We start from the raw sequence: 17,859 nt of genomic DNA on the forward strand, positions 1-17,859 counted from the left end.
TGGCATAGGGCTTCCCTGGTGGCGGAGTGGTTGAGAATCTGCCTGCCAATGCAGGGGACACGGGTTTGAGCCCTGGTCTGGCAAGATCCCACATGCCGCGGAGCAACTAGACCCGTGAGCCACAATTACTGAGCCTGCGCGACTGGAGCCTGTGCTCCGCAACAAGAGAGGCCGCGATAATGAGAGGCCCGCGCACCGTGATGAAGAGCGGCCCCCACTTGCCGCAACTAGAGAAAGCCCTCGCACAGAAACGAAGACCCAACACAGCCATAAATAAATAAATAAATAAATAAATAAATAAATAAATAAATAAATAAATAAAAACCCAAAGTTAAAAAAAATCATGGCATATATTCATACAACAAAACTGGACCCCTTTAGCTTACTGTTGTCGGGGATGAAAGTGCCCTGGGGTTGCACACGTATGAATTGTTGAACAGGCATTACTGTTAAAGAAACCTGTGTGTTATTGATCTAAATGATCAGCCTACTCTGGGACCATGCGCACAGGTATTAGCTGCTCAAAACGAAGAAGTTGACTGCCCATTTATTAGGATGAAGCCACCGTAATCCACCTCTGGAAAGTAGCGGGTTACCTGGCGTCTTAGCTGTAAAAGAGGCCTGAGCATCAGGGATGATTCCAGGAGGCCAGATCTGACATGTACAAAACCTTGGGACATAAATAGTTGGGAACTGAAGTTCACTCTTGTCTGAAGTCCCCCCACTAGTCTCCCTAGAGTGTAGTCTTAGGTTACAGCTGAGACAAAACACCAAGGAAATCCAGTAGAGTTTTTCAGCATCTATGTCAGTAATCTATTGCCACAATAAATGCTGTGTAACAAACCACCCCAAAGGTCAATGTCTTAAAATGACACCCACTTATTATTACTCAGGAATCTACAGATTGGTGGAGTGGTTTGGTTTTGCTGATCCTGCTGAGCTTGATCGGGTAGTTCTGGTTTGAACTAAGGCTCACTCCAGAAGGTGGCAGGTTATTGGCAAATTACTGGCTAATCTAGGATGGCCTTGGCCCAACTGCCTGTGTTCTACTAGCATGTTCTCATGATGGTCTCAGAGGCACGGGGTGGAGTTGGGGGGACAACTTGTAAGGCCTCTTGGGCCCAAGTACATAAATGACACAGCACCACTTCGCCAACATTCTACTGACCAGAGCAAGACAAAGCCCAGCGCAGATTCAAGGGGTGGGGAATTAGAATCTACCTCTAGATGGAAGGACCTACAGAGGTGTAATGCAAAGGAAGCGGAAATCGGAGCCATTCCCCAGTCAATACATCACAGCATCCAAAAGTGGATGAACATATCCATGTTTGCATTCAGAAAATATACAGTCGATCCTTGTTATCCACAGCAGAGCTATGTTCTATACATTTACCATCAACACTGAATTAGTGAACACGGAAGGATTGCTCCGAGGGGAAACATGGGGTTAGCGTCCTATGAGCCTCAGATCACAGTATTTTCAATGCTTCAAATGCCATCTGTGTTATATAGGTTTGTTTGCCAGCCTCCTTGTGAAATGCGCCGGTCTTATCAACATTAAAAACATACCCTTCTACAAAACCTTTTTCTTGTGTAACACTTTGTAGATTTCTTCTGCAGCCTCTGATCTTCAGGACTTACCTTGCCCAGGGGTGTGATCTCTAATGCAGCATGCTTTCTTGGCCCACTGAGGTGTGGAAAGAAAATATTAGAGCTTCTAATTACATATTTTACTCTCATGTCTGACTTAAAAAAAGGTGGCGCAGTTTCACCACAACAATCCCCTTGTTCTGAGCCACTCTAGTTTCTCACCTGGAAAAATGCAGTAGCCCTTTGCTTAGCCTCTGCCTCTGCCCTTGCCCCCTGCCCCACAATACCAGTCTCTGCTCAGCAGCCGGAATGGTACTTTTAAAATGTCAGATCGAGTCACACCTCTCTCAAAATCTTCTGATGAATTCCCATCTCACCAAAAGCCGGAGTCCTTGAGGCCCATCATGAGTTTCCTCTCTAATTTCTTCTCCTCTAACCCTCCACAGCTTACTCCACTCCAGCCACACAGACCTCCTCTGCTCCACAAACGTGTAGGCACACTCCTGCCTCAGGACCTTTGCACTGGCTGTTCCCTCCGACCAGAATGCCTGAAACCCAGACCCCGACGTGCCCCTCACCTCCTTCAATTCGTGTTTAAATCTCGTCTTCTCAACCTGCCCCATTACTCCTCACCCTCAAATCCCCTTACACATTTTGTTTTCTTTCCCATAGCACTTACTGCCTTCTAACATACTGTATAATTTTCTTACTGATTTAGTTTATCAATTATTATATGACTACAGGAGGGATGGTATTTTTGTCTTTCTTATTCATAGAAATATCCCAAATGCCCCGGACAGTGCCTGGCACATAACAGGAACTCAGTATACTCAATATACATTGGAAAGAGGGATTGAATGAATGGTTGTGTTTCATATAAAGTGCATAATATACTACTGGTGCTATAATGTATATAAAATACATGAAAAATAAATAGATATATATTGGGGTAGATACCCATCTTTTTTTTCCCCCTCCTTATTGGAGGGCTGGAGAAAGACATTTAATGAACATTGGCTTAGACATATGAGATATAATACATCTGAGGTCATTTGCATGTATTTCTTACTGTGTCCAGGCGATGGCGCTCATTCCCAACAAGTCGCCAATAGCCGCACAAGGGCAGAGTACCTCGTATCTGGGTGCTTGTAGAGTGCTTATACTCTGTCATGTGAGTTATCAATGGCCCTGGTACCATCGTGAGACACAGCCATGCTGGTAGTTGGATAGCGTGCCCCTGAAATTCCTAGCCGGTGGGGAAGGAGTTGAGAGTACTGCTTTGCAGACAGCTGCCCCGTGTCTAGGGCCTGGGGCTCTGGCCCATGATGCCAGACGCTCGGCAGGGTCAGGGTGCGCTTGTGGGAGCCCTCAGAGCCCCAGCTGCTCTTCAGCCCCCTTCCACTGGAGTCCTCTTGCCAGTGCAATGCCACCAACCTCTTGCCGCTGCAATGCCAGGACTCTCCCTGCAGACAAGACCCGTCCTCCTGGCAATGGCTGCTGCTCGCAAAGAGCAGATTATATACCCGTCCCTGGGAGGGACCCCCTTGTGTCCATAGTTGAATCCCCTCAACAGCCTGGAAGGAAGGGGTTTAGAACCCCATTTTACCAAAGGAGGAACCAAAGGCTTTGAATGATTCACAGCAAGTGGTGGGAAGGGATTCAAGTAAAGCAAACAGAAGTCTCTGTGCAGCTCTTTGCACACGGAAGTCCAAGGGACTAAGAGCTCGGAAGTGGGTGAGTTCTGGTTCACCATCGAGTTAGAGAGAGGGACACACAAGCACGTGTGCGCACACACGTGCACACACACACGTGCACACACACGCTCTGTTACAAGCAGATTGTGATATATGCCGACACAAAGGAATGAAGAACTTGCAGAGGGGGACTTGCTCCAGAGCTTACATGTTTCCATATTGTTTTGCTATTAGAGAGCAGCGCTCGTTCCCAGCAACTCATGAGGGATTTTCCCACGGTACTGTTGCTCAAACTTGACTTAGGGTCTTGTTAAAGAGGCAGATTCTGCTTCGGTAGGTCTGGCGTGGGGCCTGGGATTCTGAATTTCTAGTGGCCTGTCAGGTGGTGTGGATGCAGGTGCTTCGGAGACCCCACCGCGCAGCAGGCGCCTGGAGGAAGGCCTGGCCCAGGGCCTGCTTTTTATGGCCCAGGAGCTAAGCACAGTTTTTACATTTCCAAAAGGCTGTGGAAAAAAAAAAAAAAAAAAAAAAAGACAGAAGACTAGGCACCAGATCATAGGTGGCCCTCAAAACTTAAGATATTTTCTATTTGACTCTTTACCAAAAAAAGTCTGCAGGCCGGGAGACTAAAGTAATCTTGCTGTCCACTTTCCGAACTCCGTCGGAAGAACAAGTTCTCTTAACGGTGGTTTGGGAGAAAAAGCCAGTGTGACTCAACTTCGCTCTGTCTCCCCAGCCTTCTGCCTGACTGCGGAAAGCCTATATTCTGGGAGCAGCATGCTGGGAATCTCTGCTGTGCCGGGGTGGGCCCGAGGTGGTCCAGCTGATACAGTGATGACGTGAATGGGGGCTGAAGTGAGCCCACTTTCCGGCACATCTAAGGCAAACTCTCCAAACCACTTTATCAGTAATCAGGGTGATAATCTGGCCTCTGCTACCTTCTTCTTTTGAATCTTAGGGGTTCTGAGACTAAGGGTGGAGGGTACATTTTTGAGCCCCTGAAGCCAACCTTCTCCAGTTTCCTCCATGCGTTTCCCCTGCACGTTCGTCTCCTTGCTGAACTCGGGGCAGGCGCTGTGCCTGCAGCCAGGGCTGGCATTTCACACCTGGCTGATGGACTCACATGAGGCCTGGGGTTGACATCCCTGTGCTGCCAATGACTTTGTGTCAGTCAATGCCACGACTGACTGTCATATCAGAGGCCTCATTACAAGTCAGAGTTGGCCCCTGGGCTTGCCATGTCAGCGAGCTCCTCTGGAGAGCAGCCATTAGCCACTTCGCAGCAATGGCCCAAATCACAGAAAAGTGGGCCTGATTTGACAAAAGCAGCAGCCATATATTTTTTGCTCTTGGAGGTGTAACCATGGTAATGAGATCAGATGAAAAACTGTTCCTTAATGCTGGCGACACTCAAATGCACGTGGCAGTTTAGGGTAGTGGAAATGGGGTTTAATTTTAGAATCTGAGCATTTCTTCAGGGAACAAAGGACGTTAGAACAGGGCCTGTCAAAGACCTTCTGCAGCTTCTGCTCTTCCCAGGAGCACACATTCTGTTGTGGGCAGAGTTTTTATCCATCAGTTGTGGCATTTGCTTTGTTTGTGACATTCTTCTACCTGCTTCAGCTACTGTTACAGGGAGGTGCCTTCTGTTGGGGCCATTTCCAGGAGCAATAGAAGAACTGAACTCAAGAAGGTGGAGCTGCTCTAATCATTCTGTATTCAAACCAGCTCTCAAAATCCTCATCGCAATCCTTACATGATAGGTGTCCTTATTATTCCCATTTTACAGATGAGGAGATTGAGGTACAGAGGTGATGTGACATTTGATAGGAGACCCGGCTGAGAGCCTGCACTCTTTCATCACGTCCTGGGAGACCAAGTTTCCCCAGCAGGTCTGTGGGGAGACCTTAGGAATATTTAAGGCAGTGCTATTGTTCAGGCAACCGGAAAGGCCAGTCTCTGCTCCCTGGAAACACAAAGCTGTCGGTTGCTATTTCTGAGTGCAGATGTATGTCCTCCCAGAGTTCCAGGGCTGGAGGAGAGATGGTGAGAGGGAAACTTTAACCCCTGGCAGAGATAGGGAGTGCGTATAAAACCAGTCTCACTTCTCTGAAAGCAATTTTCCAATATGTATCAAGAGGCTTCAAATGTCTGTATGTGTCAGTCCACTTCTTGAATTTTTATGAATCAGCCTCAAAGAATAACCAAAGTCCAGGAAGATTTTTTTTTCTAACAATAGGGACATCACAGTTTTATTTATGCAGGAGATTTTCAAAATAGCCTACATAGTCAAGAACTGGGAATCTATCAAGTAAATAAATCTATGAAGTAGAATAATATACAGCTAAAGAACTTATTTTTAAGAAAATGTTGGTGATGTGGGGAAATATTTGTGATATGAGGCAGTATGGAAAAATCAGGAAATAAAATTATATGCAGAATGAACTCATAAATTTTTGTATAGCTATTTTATATATATGATTGAGGAAACGAACAGACTATTTCAGAGAGATGAAATTAGGGGGGCATTTTAATTTTCCTCTCTATGTTTTCCTAATCTTTACAACGAGCAAATTCTCTTGTAAAACAACAGTTTTGTTAACAGAGGAAACAATAATAATAATAAAAGGACAGCTTCTGTTTATTAAGTGTTTATAATTTGCTTGGATATATGAGGAGGTGATCTACCTTTATTTAAAGTACTCTTTCTTACAAAGTCTGGCAAGATAGGTTTTATCAAAAAGGAAACAGACTGAGAAATTAATTGACTTACCTAAGATTTGCTAAATGAATGAATTGCTAAAGCCAACAAGTTACAAGCATTCATGACATGCTCAAGAAACGAGGTGCAGTCCATTTACCTGCAGGGGAGGGTCGAGGGAATCATGGGAGAAGGGGACTCAAAGCTGGATGGAGCCAGATCAAGGAAAGTCTTAAACGCCATGCTAAGGAGGGAGATCCTACCCTACAGGCAACATGGAACCAGTTGTGCAGATTACAAAGAAAGAAAAGAAAGAAAGAGAGAGAGAAAGAAAGAGAGAAAGAAGGAAAGGGAAAGGAAGAAAGAAAGAAAGGAAGGAAGGAAGGAAGAAAGGAAGAAAGAGAGAAGGAGGAAGGAAGGAGAGAAAATAATAGAGGGGTGTGATTTGGGGCGCTGGTGAAGTCCCAAGGAGCAGTGCTCAGAAAGATTTACCAGCATTGCTGATCAATTCTAGCCTTGGTTAGGCACTGTATTTCCATACACTCCCTCCAACATAAACATAATTTTGGAGCATGTTCTGAGTTACCCTGGATGGAAAAGTAGAGGTAACACAGCCTTCTAGGGCAGCTGGAAACAGAGAAACACAGCGAACACGGAATGATCTCTAAAATTCTCTTTCTCTGCTCCTTTCTTTTGCCTCTTGTGCCGCAGGGTCTCCATGGTCCTGTGTGACTAATTCCATCAGCTTAACCTCTGACTCTTGGGTTTGCTTCGTATGGCAAACCTAGCTCACTTGCCACCTGCTTTCAGCCTAAGGGCTGCTGCTTCTCAAGGCTGCACACTCAAGGCTACATGCGTGTGCATGTCTGCACCGTGCAGATATCTCTCCCTATTCCTGTGTCATTCAGCCTGTCACTCCTAATTCCCAGCATCCCCAGCTGTTCAAACCTCCTGAATGGAACATCAGTCGGGTCCATGATCCTAACTGACCAGAACTGTTCCTTAGGTTGCATCTTTCAATCATTTTCTCTCCATCTAGATACGTGCTTGTATAAAGATTTGTACATATAGATGTTTCCATAACACATACTCCGTGTCAGGCACGGGTCTCAAGATTTAACTTGTATTAATGCCAATAATCCTTTGAAGTAGGAGCCATCCCATTTTACACCAAACCAAGGAAGGTTTCCATGATTTGTCTGAGATCCTGCTATTAGGTAGGTACAGGCAGGATTTGATTCCCTGTTTTGGTTTCTAAGTCAGTGTTCTCGATCATTACATCATGCTGACGCTCACCTTCAGAACGAATATATTTCGAAACCAGTGACACAGGAAATCGTTTTTAAAATGCAGTCACAGTGAGCTTACAGTTCTCTATCCATGGACCCCCAACCCTCAAGCTTTTGATGTACATTTCTGACTGATTCTAGGCAGATGTGCGGATGGCGACGGCACTGACTACTAGATTGAACGCTCTTTCTCCCGCTTTTCTTCTCTGCTCTCCCGTGTTTCCCCTTTTCTTTTCTTGGTAAATTCTTTGCTGGTGATTTCATTTATACCCATGGTTTCACCACTTATCCCCTTGTTGATGAATTCCTTTTCCAGCTTTGAACGTTCTCCCACAGTCCAGATCTAAATGTCCAGCACCATACTAAACATTTCTTCCCGCGTGTTGCACAGAGAGCTCAAACTCAGCAAACCCCAAACCAGCTCAGTGCCCCACTTTCCTGTCTTGTCACTGGGGCCACCACCGTGCTGTTGTACACTCAGCCATCCCAGAGTCAGCCGTGACTCTGGCTTTTCTGGGCTCCAGACTCCATCAGGAATCCCCTTTCTGTTAATGTTTACTGGACTCAACACTTTCCTGGCTCACACACCTTGCTCAGGTGATCCCTCTCCTGAGATGATTGTCCTGGATGTGGGATATGGTTAGAAACTCGGGGATCAGGGGTTTCCTTCAAATATTGTACTCTGCCCCCCAGCCCCATTCCAACTAATCTATTTCCTGGAAAACACCCCCTATGCCAAGAGGATGGAGCTGAAAAGTGGAACAAGAGGCTAAGACATTTCCATAAAGGAGAGGGCTCCATAAACTTGCAGAGTGCAAACAGGGCAGTACAAGTGTGGAAAGCCATGAGTCTCAGCCAAGTTGCTCATCAGCCCCATGCTATATCAGATCTTCTCTCAGGAATCTGGGCCTGTACAACTCTTAGCCATCTTTCAAGTTCCAGAATAAATGTCCCTCCTTCATGGAATTGTAACTTGTTTATTTTTGCTGTAACGTTTTGGTTCTCCAGACCACCTGACTACTTTGTTTTCATCCTTTTCACATGGCATTTAATACTTAACTACTTTTGTCAGCCTTTGCGTGTCCTTATCTCTCCTGCTAGATTGGGAACTCTGGATCAAAGTCTGTTTTATCTTTCTTTTCAGTCCAGAATAAGCTTTGCCACAAAAGTACTCATTGAAGGTGGTTGAGTAAATGAATAAGTGAACAGAATCTGCCCAAAACAGTGTGTTAGATGGTATGAAAAAATGGCCATGGTAATTCCCTTCCTTGGAACCACGCTCTTGGGTAGTTTTTCTCACACTGACACTGGATTTATCCATGTGATCTGCTTTGGCCGGTGGATAATAGTGAGTGTGACACAAGCAGAGACTTAACAGAGACTTAGTCCTTGAGGTCTCCCTTTTCCTGCTGCCCCTGACCATCATGAGAGTGGCCCAAGCCATCCTGCTGGAGGCTGAGGTGCATGAGAGCACCCAGGGGAGGTCAGCCGAGCTGGCACAGACACGAAGAGCCATCAGCTGACCCACAGAATAATACAATGGATAAAGATTCTTGTTTTAAACTACTTAGTTTTGGGGCGGCTTTTTCTATGCAGTGAAAGCTAATTGAATAGCCACGGACAGCTAATTTTCAAAGAATTGGAGTGCAGTCAAATGAGCGGCACTGATATAACTAAACAGGTTTTGCTACTGGTATAATAATAATAAAAAGTTTTCTAGTCGAAGGGACTTTTGAGTTAAATAGCCCTGGATTCAAATGGAAGTTCTGTCATTTACTAGCTGTGTGACATTGAGCAAGTTACTTCACCTCTCAGATAACGGTACCCGCCTTTCGGGATTGTTCAAAGAATTAAATGGAATTATGTTCGTAAAGCAGCTAATACAGACTCCCACATAGTATGTGGTTGACATAGATTGGTTATTTCTCTTGGTTGGTCTAGGACTCGAAAATGCAGCTCTGACCCTCTTCCCTCAGGGAAACACTTCTGTTTCCATCTCTGTCTCTCTCTTCTTCCAGCACAGGCAATTCTTTGCTATTTAAATTTATTTACCAAACTGACTAATCCAGTTAGTACCAAATTCTCCCAAGTTAAGTCTCAGATTGGCTTCTGGGGAGTTAATTACTTACAAAAGTGTACAAGTCAGCCCTGGAATTTCTCAACTGATATGTGCTCTGCTCCATTAATACTTCCCATCCCTAAGACCAGCAAATAAATAAAATAGCAACCAGATTAGGAGGACAATCTGATTGCTCTCCATGTGGGGTCCCCTCCGTCTGCATCCTCCAAGTGTCCATGAAAACTCTTACATGAAAAGATTTTGGCCATCTATTCTTGACTCTTCCTTTGTTGTAATTCTCAGGCAACTTAGAACATTCCTGGGGTGCTGGCTGCAACACTTCACCAACTATTTATTATTTGTTGGCTAATTAGCCACAGTCTGTGCCCTCACGGTGCTTTTCCTCCATGAAGAGGTAAGAATACGAGTGACTATGGTATCAGCAGGGATACGGTGATGGTTACACATTGAAATATACAATGTGTTCCAGGCACTAGGCTAAGCATGTAACGTGTTTTAATGACCCAGGAAATTTTCAAATAGTGACCACGTCATCTGAAATTGACCCCCTCTCCCACCCTCCTGTGTCTGAGCCACCCTGGCCTCATCCCCTGCTTTTTTTTTTTCTTCTCTGTATCATTCATGATCCCCTGAATTTATATTATTTACCCATTTGTTTCGTTCTTTATCGTCATCCTCTCCATGAGAATATAAGTTCCATGAGGGAAGGAGCTTAGTCTGCGTTGTCTGTTGCTGCCCAGAGCAGTACCCGGCACACAGCGAGCCCTCACTGGTTAAATGGTGTGGGATGGGCATTAGAGCAAGGTGAACAGTTTACTTGCTTCTCTCGCCAAATGGGATGAGAAGCTCTCCAGGACTGGTACCATTTCGTCTACGTAGTATAAGCTCACAGCACTGTGCCAGGGACTTCATAGGACCTCCATCAATATTTGATAATAGACAAGTTTTGAAACACTGCTGAAAAACAGTAATATCTGCTGCAAATAAGTTATTTCTGATATGTGAGTTTTCCAGAATATTGAGGAAACTCAGCAATTATGTTTCTTTGAATGGATGTCTTTTAAGTAACAATTGCACTGAGAATTAAATAGATGTAAAATTGGCCTTTTTATTTGTTTATTTGCATCCCCCAAATAATTTGGGTTGGTACAACCTAGTTTTGCTAACTCAAGGTTATCACTGAAAATATAATTCTCAGGCATTCTCATAATTATGCCGCGTTTAACAATTGCTGTGTCTTCCTTCTCCGGGGGACTCTAAGCTTTTGGAAAGCAAATTATGTCTGATGGATCTTTATGTCTTTAATGACCAGCTCAGTGTTTTGCTACAGTAGATGCTCAGTAGATGTTAAGTTGAATGAATGAGCATATGGATGAGCGTTCCTACTGCCCTGTGCTGTGACCAGTGTTGCCCTCAAGGACAGCCCAGCCTGCTGGTTAGCTGATCAGCGTGTGTTAGCTCTGTGCGGCTGGCTCTTTATAACTACTGTGTGTCCATCTGATGATTTTTCTCCCTTTTCCCCTCATGACTCTGGTTATGTCTTATTTCTGATCAGTTTTCTTGTCTGCTAGGGGTAATGATGAAAATATTTAACAGAGTTTCCTACAACCATACCTTTTTCCTTTCTATCTGCTTCTTATCTCCTGTGGGTAGAGGAGAGGAGCCCAGGTTTGTTAGCACTGGTGGCAGATTAAGGAAAGTTGCAGATTCTTGGACGCTACTCCCATTAAGAGGTGGGCCTGTATCCTCGCCTGTTAAATCTGGGTGGTCTTGGTTACTGCTTAGACTGAAAGAACATGGTGGAACTGGCTTTGTCAGTTTCCAGGAACAGGCCTAGTAGACTGGCAACATCTGCTCCCCATGGCTCAGGCACTCTCTCTGGGAGCCCTGAGCCATCAGGTAAGAAGTCCACCTATCCTGCAGGAGGGACACTAGGAAATTTTCTGAGATTGCATGGAGGAGGAGAGGGCCCACGCTGAGCCCAGCCCCTCAGCAGGCCCACTAAGGCCCCAGGCAGGAGAATGAAGCCATCCTGGATCCGCAGAGCTGGCCAGCTCCCGGTTGTATACTGCCCAGTGAGACCAGTGGATGCCACCGGGAGCAGAATTGGTCTGTTACATCTCATCAGGATGCCTGATTCATAAAAATCATGCAATAAAATTAAACGATTATTGTCTTAAGTCACTAAGTAAGGGGGTAGTTTATGATGCAATGATAGGAAAGCAAAACAGCGTTAATTATAAAATAAGATTAAATGAGTCTCAAATGGTCACTTAAGTATAAAATGTTCTATACACACTGCATGGAATTTGGGCCCTACACTGTGGTTCTTCAGCAACCATGACTGTTTCTTTCCTGAAAGTTGTGAGCTTGCAGGAGACCTGAGCTCCATAGACAAGAGAGCCTACTCTTAAAAATGAACAAAAACAGAGTCTTTGGCTACTAAAGTGTACATGAACCGAATTGACAAGCTTTTTACAGAATATCTACATTGCTTTTCCTGCATTGTTTTGAGGGTTCAGAGACTAAATGAATTAAAGAAATGGTAGCAGATGCATCCTATTGACTAAATACTGTCTTTCTAATGTGTACAGGTCTCATACTACAAGGGATCAGACAGCTTCAGGGGGTACAAAATGAACAATATAAACACCACAGTATAAGAGCTGTGCATGATTATCAGGGCAGCCTGTTATTTCACATTTTATAAACTTACAAAGGCCTAGAAGCATAAAGTGGCTATTATGGACGGAAATGTGTCCCTCCAAATTCCCGGAATTTGTGAATGAGTTAGTTATATGGTGAAAGAGGCTTTGCAGATGTAATTACCTCAAGGATTTTGACATGGGGAGATTATCCTGGGCTATCTGGATGGGCCTGGGCCTGGTTAAATCATAAGCGTCCTTACGAGAGGGAGGCAGCAGGGTCGGGTGAGAAAGGGGAGGTGATCCTGGAAGCAGTGGTTAAAATGACACACTTTGAAGATGGGAAAAGGGGTCGCTAGCCAAAGAATGTAGGTGACTAGTAGATGCTAAAAATGGCCAGGAAACAGACTCTACCTGAGAGTCCCCAGGAGAGAACGCAGCTCTGCTGCTGCCTTGATTTTAGCCTGTCTCATTGGTTGAATTATGTCCACCACCGCCCCCCTCCCCAGTTCAGAGTGTGACTCTATTTATGATAGAATCTTTAAAGAAGTAATTAGGTTAAATGAGGTCATTAGGGTGGGACCTAATCCAATATGACTGGTGTCGTTATAAGAAGAGGAGTGAGTGTGCAGAGAGGGTAGACCGTATGAAGATACAGGGGGAAGACAGCCATCCACCAGCCAAGGAGAGAGGCCTCAGAAGATGCTGATACCTTGATCTTGGACTTCCAGCCTCCAGAACTGTGAGACAGTACGTTTCTGTTGTGTAAGCCACCCAGTTTGTGGTACTTGGTTGTGGCAGCCTGAGAAGACTAGTACAGCTGTCTACCACAGTTACTTCAGGTCATTAGTGACAGAATTGAGACTGGACCCCAGGAGTTCTGGCTCCTGGAGCTCTTTCTGTTTCTTCAGGCCACGCTCCCTCCTGCTAGATGATGGCACAGTGGTTACACATCTCCTGGATTCTCATCTCAGCCTCCATCAACCACTAGCTATGCAGTCTCAAACGACTGCATCTATACAAGGTGCTTGTGATTACAGCATCTTTCTGTGCTGCAGCAAGTATCAGATGATTTACTACACGTGGGGTGCTTGGCATGTAGTCATCATTCAGTGAACATCAGGTGTTGTTTCCAATCTCTGTTCCAGATTGAGAGAGAACAAACGGAGTTTTCTAGCAAAATCCCTTATTAGAGCCTTCTCCTGAAAATCGATATCTTAAAGAAAGAAAGAAAGGAAAGGGAAGAATGAGGTACACGATCACCAATGCAAACACTGCACACAAGGGAGAGTGTCTCTTTCCTCCTGTAAAGTGTTAACTTTTGCAGCAAAATCTCTCTATCAGCTATAGAATCTGTAATCATTCGCGGGGGCAGAAACTTATTATTCATCAAGGTTACTGTCATCAAATGAAATGTAAGTGCCCGCCAAGACACAGTTTGGTCTAAGGAGGCTTGCAAAGAACCTGTAATTGGTGCCCTGCCGCTCAAATGGGCAAGAAAGTCTGCGCTCCAGGCAGGAGTTTCCAGCTGCAGGATTTGTCCCTGATTCTTGTGAAACTTGAAATGTCCGAGCAGGCAGTCCTCACTCTCTCTCGTCCAGCAACTTCCAGGGGGGTGGGCTGCTCTTCCTCCGACATGGACCCTTGGGCCTGTCCGAGGAGAACTCTCAAACCCCGCATGGCCTGAGGGAGTTTCTTACTTAATCTGTGATCTTAGCTCCAGAACTCAGAGGGGCTAACTGTACAGACACCTGTCTGCTCCGCTTGGGAAGTTAGACCCAGTCCTCTCCTGTCTTGCTGTTTTTGTCTTTTCTGGAATAAACCCCTGTGCTCACTTCAGTGAGACAGCACAAGAACGTGCACACAAGCCCGTGGGCTACGCTCAGCTGCTCCGGCACAGCTGTCAAAACCAGCGGTGGAAAAAAAATCCTTGGGATAGCTTTACCAGCCTAGCCCATACACCCGTGGAGAGTTCTTAGGCATAAAGGGCCTTGGATGCCAGGCTAAAAGTTGAGGTTGCACTTAAATCACATTGATTCGTCTTGACTCGTGCTTGTTGTCAATTCTTCATGCTCTCACTCGTTCATTCATTCAATGTATGTTTTGAGGATTTACTCTGAGCCCGATTCTGTGCTGGGTCCTGATGACCCAGAGATTAATAAGCTGGAGCTCCTAACTCAAAAGGCATTTACAGTGTGATGGAAAAATATGAACACTTGTTGTGTTTGGTTAGCAGTCAAGGATATGTCCTCACAACATCTCATCTATGTAAAGGTTCCTCAGAAACGCTGGAGGGTATGGGTGTGAGCCAAACAGAAGCACCACACCTCATGTGGGTTATGGAGAGCTCCTTCTTGCTTGACCCTTCTCTTCCTGGGCATTGAAGGTAAGAGCACAGATCAGTTATGAGAGTGTCTTCTGTAAGAGCCGGCAGGCAGCCTGAGTGTACATCTGTGAGGGTTCACGCCAGAGTTCAGAAACCCCCAATGGGACCAGAGCTACTTATGGCGCAGCTCCTTCCTGGGGCTCTGGCTCCTGCTGCAGGTGTGGCTTCCAGGCCGAGTGCGCGGTGAGTTGGGAAGGAGAGAGGAGAGGACAGAGAGAGGGTAAGGGAAGAAAGGGGACTAAGGCAGTGGAGAGGGAGAAATCGAGGCAGAGTCCCCATATGACCTTGAAGAATCCTCTAATGAAGTTATAGTTGCCACACTTATTTCCCAATAGTCCCAATTGCAGGTTTGTAATAACAATCTGTGTAGTGTATAAATGCTGTTTACTCATCACTTATAAATACTGTTTTATTTAATAGAATAATCTGGGTAGAGACACGCTCTGGGGACAGGACTTCATAATGTAATGAGCACTGCATTATGCATGCAGGATTTTTGAAGGTACCTGCAAGGCTTTAGCAAGAACATCTCAGAAATAAATATTTTCATGCCCGACACAGACTCACTCATTTGAGTAAGCAAACTTTTTTTTTTTCTTTAATGCCATGCACTGGGGAAATCAAGATGGTAAGATACAGCCCCTGCCCTCTGCCCCGGGGGCTCACAGTCTAGTGGTAAAACAGGCAAGCAAATGGACCATTGTGTTTCAGGATGGCAAGTGCCGAGGCTGAAAGCCAGGGCCCTGTGGGGCACACAGAGAGGCAGAGATGCCTGAGCTGAGAAACGTAGGCCCATTGGTCATAATCCAGGTAAACACTGCAAGGGATCAGCATGTGCAAAGGCCAGGAGGCAAGGTCTGTTCCAGGGTCTGCCAGGGGAGTAGAGGGTGGGTGCGGTGCCTGCGGGAGATGAAATCAGAGCGAAAGGGCCAGAGGACACGCAGCTTTGCAGACTCACCTACCTTCTGGGAGCTCCCTTGCTGAAAGCCTTCTGAAAAATCCTTATACTTCGACATCTTTCCTTAGACTTAGCAATCTTCCCTTAGATGTACCTGATCTCTCTGCCTCTCTCCTTTCCTCCCTTCTTCCTCTAAATTTTTTATCCCATTTGTTCCAGAAAACTAATCCTAAAAGTGGCCTCTGCAGCGGTTGGGACAATGGATCCTGCAGTTAAAATTAAGAGCTTTACTTTCACTCAATCGTTCTGTGACTTGAGTGGTCATTTGTCCTCTGTGGGCCTCAGTTTCCCCATATGTAATGTATGGGAGGGAGGGGTTGATAAGTTTGTTCAAATTGCCCATTTAGACCTAAATATTTTTCATTTCTCTCATCACAGCTTAAATCTGCTAAAGAAGGATTTAAGTCTCAGAGTGTTGGGAGAGGGTTTGTCGAATAGTTATTCAAATTGAGAGAAGGCACGTTTTGGTTTTCAGAGTCTCACTAAAGATAGGTTGGTGGAGGTGGGGGAAGGAGAGGGGGGGGGGCCTTTGTTTTCTCCTGACCAGGGCCTCAGGGAGCCCTTGTATGTCCAGGGCCCCGTATCCATGTCAGAACATCTCCACTCCAGCCTCTTTGTTGGAAACCAGCCTCTGAAGCCTGTGGAATCAGGCTTTTCCCACACATTTTGGCTCTTTTAAGCCTAATATTTCCACACACTGTCTCCCTATTTTTTCAGAATCATTAGTTTCAGGCATTTATTAATTGCCTTCTATGTGTCATGTCCTTGTTGACTCTGAATACATTATCTCGTTTATTCTACGCCAAAGTATACATTCTTACCCTCACTTTAGACACAAGGAAAATAGAATTCCTCAAGGAGGTGAGGTCACAGAACTGTAAGGGGAGAACTGGGGATCTGACATCACATCGTTTCGATACCACAGCCCCTGTTTTTCCACTGGAAGCACGTCCTTCCCGAGCAGACACCAGAATTCATGCCTTCTCCCTGTTGGGCTATCTCACATTGGCCTCTCACATTGGCTCTGGGGCAGGTGGGGCAGTTTTAGGTCTTTTTCTGCCCTCTGCCTGTGAGAGCTGGGCTCTCAGAGCCCCACAGCGAGTCCCTGGTGTTCAAGAGTGTCCACCTGTCACACGCTCCTCGTACCAGATACACATGCCCTGGCTGGATAAAACCACATTTCCCCTTTCAAAGTGCCACCTCCTCAAGGAAAGGCCACCTCCTCTGCCCGCACTGTGCTTTCTGCTCTTCATTATGTCCAGAGTCAGAGCTGCAGGAGAGAGCAGGACGTTTCCTCTGACGGTTCCCTGGGCTTTAGTCTCTCGCTCCCAACTAACCTGTGAGCTCTTCAAAGGCAGGACCACGTCCTCTACAATGAAGCTGGAAAAACTAAACTGAGGGCCCTGATCTCAGTCTGACTCCATTCTGCCAGGTGGGGCTGAGGGAGGAGCTCTGGGTGGTCTGGGTCCCCTCCTGGCTGCTGTGTGTGGCTGCCTTCATCCTGCCCTTGTCCTACCCTGGGCTGTCCATGGAGGCTTGGCTTCCCTCCATCGTGCCCGGTGTTGGGCTCCTGGTATCTTCCTCCTCGAGTCCTCTGCTTAATTTATGTTTTCAATTGGTCTTCCGTATAGTCTAGCTTTTGTAGGGGCATTTAATCTTATTTTTATGCTTTGTTAAGAACATTTTCCGAAAAAATAGTGTCATAACAAACCACCACTCCCCATCAGCCAACTTCAACAACTACAAATATCCTGCCATTCTTGCTCATTATCTCCCAATTTAATTTAATTTAATTGGGGGGGGGGCTGGAACATTTTAAAGCAAATTCTAGACATTATATTACCTCACCTTAAAATACTTCACTAAATATCCTTAATATATAAAACAAACGCACAATAGCATCAGGACACATTAAATTCTTTTTGATGGGATAGGTCACTCCCTGCCCTGCCACTCCACTCACTGGACTGTATCACTAACCATCATCTTGAAAAGAATCAATGATGAAGAACACCTTTATTATTCCATGGCCAGTAGCAAAGAGCTGATAATTCAGTCAATAACTTTGTTCCAGACTTTGAGAAAACACTTATTTAATACTTAATTTGAATGTTTAATTGGAAAGAGGTAGAGGATTAAGAGGTACAAACTATTAGGTATAAAATAAGTGATTTACAAGGATGTATTGTATCAATACAACACAGGGAATATAGCCAGTATTATGTAGTAACTATAAACGGCATACAACCTTTAAAAATTGTGAAGCACTATATTGCCCTCCTATAACTGATATAATAATGTACATCAACTATAATTCAATCAGAAAGGAAAAAAATTACTTAATTTGAACTGGATATTTTCCTGGACACATTTGTATATGTTACTTCATTTAAGGATCATGGTCATCTTCTCAGTTCTTTGTTTGCATCTAACCCCATCTATAGTTGAAGAATCAGGCTCCAGAAGACAAACTGTCTGCCTAAACTTCAAAGAACTGAGTAGTGACCACTTCGTGA

The sequence above is a fragment of the Eschrichtius robustus genome, chromosome 15 (genome assembly GCF_028021215.1).
Source record: "Eschrichtius robustus isolate mEscRob2 chromosome 15, mEscRob2.pri, whole genome shotgun sequence".
Taxonomy (NCBI): Eukaryota; Metazoa; Chordata; class Mammalia; order Artiodactyla; family Eschrichtiidae; genus Eschrichtius; species Eschrichtius robustus.